Here is a 7,182-nt window from a genome sequence, read left to right on the forward strand (position 1 = left end):
ATCCACCTGAAGAGATTAGCCCTTCAGTGCCTGCTAAACATGTAACCACATCACCTAGGGAAAAAGTCCTCAGTCCTCTTTTGGGAGTGATGAATCCTGTTTTACCATATGAAATTGAAACAGAATGCCCTGAAGTAGTTGGTTGAAAAACACTTCTAATACTTTTCATGGTTTACCCCCACCACCCCTCTTTTCTTCAAGACAAATAACTAGACTGAAGTCCCACTAAGCCCCAAAAGGCAAGGTACAAAGTTCTGACCACTGAGAAGGTACACTATGTTCCAAAGGGAGTGCAGGAGTTTTCCAATTTACATGGACAGAAATCAGGGGAATGTGTGTGAGGATGAATATTAAGTGTATGGGATAATGTGGAAGGAATATAAAGTTGGATCAAGCTAAATTTTTTGATGTGGGCCCACTAAGCAGAGATTCTGCATTCGATGTGGTAGCTCAAGAGGTTAGAAAAGGAGGATCGGGACAAGATGGCAGCTTAGTGAGATGTGGAATTTAGTTCATCCTGCAGAGCAGCTACTAAATAGCCAGGAACAGTACAGAACAACTACTGGGGCTGCATCAGTGACTGGACACACAGCATATACCAATCTGGACAAGCTGGACTAGATGAGACCACATATAGAACTGTAAGTTCCCCAAGCCAGGGAGGCCGGCATCCCTCACCCATGGGGAGGGAAACAGACTTCACTAGCAGCAAGGGCTTAACTCAACCAAGCTCCACTTGCAGAATTAACTAAGAAATTCTAACTACTGAAAATAGGTCCCAGGACAGAGAAACCTGGAATAAGCATTAAAGATAGTAGGAGTTTTTGTCCTGGCAGAGAGGGAGCAGGGCTGATGGAAAAGAACAAGCCCTGAGGCTTTTTAAGTCAGACAGCACAAAGCACTGCAAAAGGGCTGGACTCAGGGCTCTGCGAAGATGATGGAATAAGATAGGTTGAGTTCACCCCTACTCCAAGGAACAACTAGAGAAGGATGAAAAGGTGACTGAGACAGCAATTCCAGGGTGTAAGTGACCTGGGAGGGTCTTCTATACCACATAGGGAGGCCCCGATTAGAAGAGTTGAAGAATTGAGATGCAGAGAATCAGAGACCATCCAGCTGGTGCAAACAGACTAGTGTACCCCCTTCCAAATGGAAGTCCAGAACCCTCAAGAGTGCACAGATGGGGGGCTAGAACAAGGAGGGGTCTACCTCTTTATCCCCCACCCTGCACCCTGCTCCTGTGCTCCTGAGCTGTACCATGTACCCATAGTCCCTGTACCACACCTCTGCAACCCCACAACATGTACCCCATGATCAAAGGCAGAAGCATAGCATCCGCAACCCGTGCCTATACCTGTACTGCAATGCATCACCACACTGTTCTGCCCTACCATGTGCCCCACATTCTGCTCCACAGCCATTCTGCAAATACAAAGCTTTAGACTACTGAAGGAAATCAACTTCCAAAGTAAACCAGTCAAGATATTTACATGCCATAAAGACAACAGAAGATCACTAAGCATATCAAGATGTAGACAGATACAGCCCAGCCTAATGACCAAATTAAAACACTGGAGGAAATAGACTAGCCCAAGGTCAGCACTGCTCCATGGAAAAGTTAGAAAAGGGACATGAAGGCAACTGAGGTGGCTATTCAGGAGTGCAGATGACCTGGGAGAGCCTTCTGCACCACATGCGGCAACCCTGGTTGCAGAGGCCGAGGAGCTGAGAAAAAGCTGCAGTCTGGCATGGAGTCGTGGAGCTGCAGAGCCCATGGGAGTGCATGGATGGGAGCAAGGGACTAGGAAGAAAGCGAAGCTACATTCCTTGGGTGTGCTACCCTCACCAGTGCAGCCCCATGACCAGCGACTCACCCCACACTCCATGCACCTTGGCCCTGTGATTTGCTCCTATTCCCTGTGCTCCAGGCGCCCCCACAGCACCAGCCCCCCGTGCATATACCTGCCCCACACCCCCACCCCAAGTGCAGCCCAACTCACCTCTCCTGCATGCCTCCCAAGCAATACATTCCCCTCCTTGCTCCCTGCAGGTTGCTGCCAGTGTATAAAGGCTGCAGGCACCAACTTCCATGACTAGACTACCCCTGCCCCCCCCACCACCCATAGTGTCACACAGCCTCACTCCACCCCGCCTGAGTTCTGCACATCTGTCTACTACACTCCCAGGCCCACAGTCACATCATTTGGCTCTGGGAACTGCAATTTACAGTAGGCCTAGAACTATACATGCATACAGCCCTCAGCCACACTTCCAGCTCTGAGAAAGTGCTGACCTACGCAGCTGGGTCACATCTGCTCTCAATCCATGAAGGCGTAATGCCTACCTGCTGCCACAGCTCTACCCATGCTGACAAAGGGCCCCATGCCTTAGACCAGCACACACCAGGGTTATGCCCCCCAGATCAGTATACCCACACAGCTACATCCTGACTGGCTGCAAGGAACCCACGTTCAAAAGCACAGCGTAACATCCCAAACCTGTGCCTATATCTTCGCTGAAGCAAATCACTGCACTGAGTGCCCACCCTGTACCCTGCACCCTGCTGTACAACCATCCCTCAAACACAAGGTCTTAAACTACTGAAAGAAATCAACTTCCAAAGTAAATCATTCAAGATATTTATGTGCCACGAAGACAGCAGAATATCGCTAAGCATATCACAATGCAGACAGATATAACCCTGTCTAATGACCAAATTAAAACACCAGAGGAGACACAGACATTGGAACAACTAATCAAAGATGTTCATACAACTTTACTTAATGAAACAAGTAGGATATCAAATGATGTAAAGGAGATCAAGAAGACAATAGAAGAGCATCAGAGGAATTTGAAAGAATAAATAGGAAAAAAGCGAATATATTAAAGACTCTGTTGACCAAATAAAAAAGATACTAGAGGCACATAACACCAGATTTGAAGAGACAAAAGAACGAGTAAGTGATATAGAGGACAGAATAATTGACTTCGAAGACTTAAAACAGCAAATGGCACAAAAGATGGGAAAAAATGAATGGGAACTCATGGAAATGATAGACAAAACAAAGCACACAAATAAAAGAATCATTGGTGTCCCAGAATGACAAGAGAGGAGTAAAGGGCTAGGAAGAGTACTTGAGGACATAATGGGAGAAAACTTCCCAACCCTCATAAAGGACATAAATATACAAGTCAGAGAAGTCCAATGAACTCCAAACAGATTAAATCCAAATAGGCCTTCCCCAAGGCACGTACTAATCAGTCTGTCAAATGTTGAAGAGAGGCAGAAAATCCTGAAAGTGGCAAGAGAAAAACAATCTACTACATACAAGGGAAATCAAATAAGACTGAGTTCAGACTACTCAACTGGCACCCTGGAGGCGAGAAGACAGTGGTATGATATATTCACGATCCTGAAAGAGAAAGACTTCCAGCCAAGAATTCTGTACCCAACCAAATTGCCCTTCAAAATTGTGGGAGAGATTAAAGTTTTCACAAAGAAGTCCTGAAAGAATTTGTCAAGAAGAGACTGGCCCTACAAGAAATACTAAAAAAACTTCTGCCAGTTGAAAAAAAAAAAAAAAAAAGACAGGACAGGGATGTCTGGAGGGGGGCAGAGGATTGAAGAGTACCATTAAGGGTAATTTAAAGAATACAAAGAGAAAGAGGGAAAAGAATATATAGATCTGATAAATAAAATAAAAAGGATGAGATGGTGGAATCAATAAATGCTTTTTCAGTAATAGCTTTGAATGTTAACAGACTAAACTTACCAATTAAAAAACAGAGATTGGCAGAATGGATTAAGAACATAATCCTGCTACATGCTGCTTACAAGAGACTCATCTCAGACAGAAGGATACAAATAGATTAAAACTGAAAGGATGGGAAAAAAATGTTCCATGCAAGTTATAACCAAAGGAAGCAGGAGTGGCTACACTAATAACTGACAAAATAAATTTTAAATGTAAAGACATCATGAGACAAAGAAGGACATTATATACTAATTGAAGGGTCAATTCACCAAGAAGATATAGCAATCATAAATGTTTATGCTCCCAATCAAGGAGTTCCAAAGTACATGAGACAGACATTGGCAAAACTGAAGGGAGTGAAAGATGTTTCAACAATAAGAGTAGGAGTATTCAATACACCACTCTCCTCTATAAATAGAACAACAAGACAGAAGATCAACAAGGAAATAGAGAAGGTAAATAACTTGATAAATGAATTAGACCTAACGGACATATATACATCATCGCACCCCAAGGCACAAGGTTATAGATTCTTCTCTAGTGCTCACGGAGCATTCTCCAGGAGAGATCAAATGCTAGGGCACAAAACAGGTCTCTATAAATATAAAAAATATTGAAATTATTCAGAATACTTTCTCTGATCACAATAGGATGAGGTTGAATCTCAATAACCACCAAAGAACGAGAACATAAACAAATATATGGAGATTGAATAACACTCTCTTAAACAACCAGTGGGTCAAAGACGAAACTGCTAGAGAAATCAGTAGCTATCTGGAGATGAATGAAAATGAGAATACACCTTATCAGAACTTGTGGGATGTGGGAAAGGCTGTGCTGAGATGGAAATTTATTGCCCTAAATGCTTATATTAAAAAACAAGAAAGAGCAAAAAATCAAGGACTTAATAGCAAACCTAGAGGAACTTGAGAAAGTACAGCAAACTAACCCCAAAGCAAATAGGAGAAGAGAAATAACAAAGATAAAGCAGAGATAAATGAATGGGAGAACAAAAAAACAATAGAAAGAATTAATAAAACCAAAAGTTGGTTCTTTGAGAAAATCAACAAAATTGATGGGTCACTAGCAAGACTGACAAAGAAAAAAGAGAGAGGATGCAAATAAACACAATAAAAAATGACAAGGGGTGTGTCATTATAAATTATAAGAGGATACTATGAACAACTATATGCCAACAAATTAGACAACATAGATGAAATGGACAAATTCCTGGAGACACACAAACAAGCTACACTGACTCAGGAAGAAATAGATGGTCTCAACAAATCAATCACAAGTAAACAGATTCAATTGGTCATGAAAAATCTTCCTACAAAGAAAAGCCCAGGGCCAGATGGCTTCACAAGAGAATTTTATCAAACATCCAATAAATAACTAACATCAATCTTGTTCAAACTTTTCCAAAAATATTTGAGGAAAAAGAAACTTTATGTAACTCATTTTGTGACGTTAATATCATTTTAATACTAAACTGAGTAAAGATGCTATAAGAAAGGAAAACTACAGGCCAATCTCCCTAATGAGCAGAGATGAAAAATTTCTCAATAAAATATCAGCAAATCAAATCCAACAGCACATTATAAGAATTATACACCATGACCAAGTGGGATCTATACCCGGAATGCAAGGATGCTTCAACACAAGAAAATCATTTAATGTAATACATTAAAAAATCAAAAGGGAAAAATCACATGATCATCTTGATTGATGCTGAAAAAACATTCAAAAAAAATCAGCATCTTTTCTGATAAAAACACTCCAAAAGACAGGAATCAAAAGTAACTACCTCAATATGATAAAGGGAATATATGAAAAACTGATAGCCAGCATCATACTCAATGGAGGAAGACTGAAAGCTTTCCCCCTAAGATCTGGTACAAGACAAAGATGCCCACTGTTACCACTATTATTCAACATTGTGCTAGCTACAGCAATCAAGCAGGACAAAGAAATAAAAGACATCCAAATTGGAAAGGAAAAAGTAAAACTCTCATTATTTGCAGATGATATGATACTATACTTGGAAGATCCTGAAAAGTCTACAGCAAAGTTATTCGAGCTAATAAACCAATTCAGCAAGGTGGTGGGGTATAAAATTAAAGTGCAAAAATCAGTAGCATTTCTAGACACAAGCAATGATCTGGCTGAGGAGTCAGCCAATGGAAAAAATTCCATTCAAAATAGTAAATAAAAGAATCAAATACTTAGGAATGAACTCAACTAGGGATGTAAAAGACTTGTACACAGAAAACTACATAACATTGGTAAAAGAAATCAAGGGAGATCTAAATAGGTGGTAAGACATTCCTTGCTCCTGGATAAGAAGGCTAAATATAGTTAAGATGTCAATTCTCCCCAAATTGATCTACAGATTCAACACACTACCAATAAAAATTCCAACAACCTACTTTGAAGATTTGGTAAAGCTAACTACCAAATTCATCTGGAAGGGAAGGAGACCCCAAATAGCTAAAAGCATCTTTAAAAAGAAGGAAGAAATGGGAAGATTTACACTCCCTGACTTTAAAACCTATTATAAAGCCACAGTGGGTCAAAACAGCATGGTACTGGCACAAAGACAGAAGCATTGATCAATGGAATCGAATTAAGAGTGTGGAAATAGACCACCAAATCTATGGTCAACTGCTTTTTGACAAGGCCTCCAAATCCTCTGAACTGGGACAAAATAGTCTTTTCATAATTGGGCATGGAATAACTGGATATCAATAGCCAAGAGAATGAAAGATGACCCCCATCTTAGACCCTACACAAAAATTGACTCAAAGGGGATCAAACACCTAAATATAAGAACTAGCACCATAAAGCTTCTAGAAGAAAATGTAGGGAAACATCTTTAAGACCAAGTAATAGGGGGTAGCTTCCTAAACTTTATACCCAAAGCACAAGCAACAAAAGAAAAAATAGATAAATGGGAACTCCTCAAAATCAAATGCTTCTACAGCTCAAAAGATTTTATCAAAAAGGTGAAAAGACAGCCAACTCAATGGGAGAAAATATTTGGAAATCACATATCAGACAAAGGGTTGATTTCTTGCATATACAAAGAAATCATACAACTTAACAACAAAAGAACAAACAACCCAATTATGAAATGGGCTAAAGATATGAATAGCATTTTTCTGAAGAGTAAATACAGATGGCTCAAAAGCACATGAAGAGCAGGCCATGTGGCTCAGCAGGCAGAGTTCTTGCTTGCCATGTTGGAGGCCCAGATTTGATTCGTGGTGCCTGCTTATGCAAAGAAAAAAAAAAGCACACAAAGAAATATTCATTTTTGTTGGCTATAAGGGAAATGCAGATCAAGACTACAATGAGATACCACCTCACACGTATAAGAATGGCTGCTATTAAACAAACAGGAAACTATACATGTTTGGAGAGGATG

This window comes from Tamandua tetradactyla, chromosome X (genome assembly GCF_023851605.1).
Source record: "Tamandua tetradactyla isolate mTamTet1 chromosome X, mTamTet1.pri, whole genome shotgun sequence".
Taxonomy (NCBI): Eukaryota; Metazoa; Chordata; class Mammalia; order Pilosa; family Myrmecophagidae; genus Tamandua; species Tamandua tetradactyla.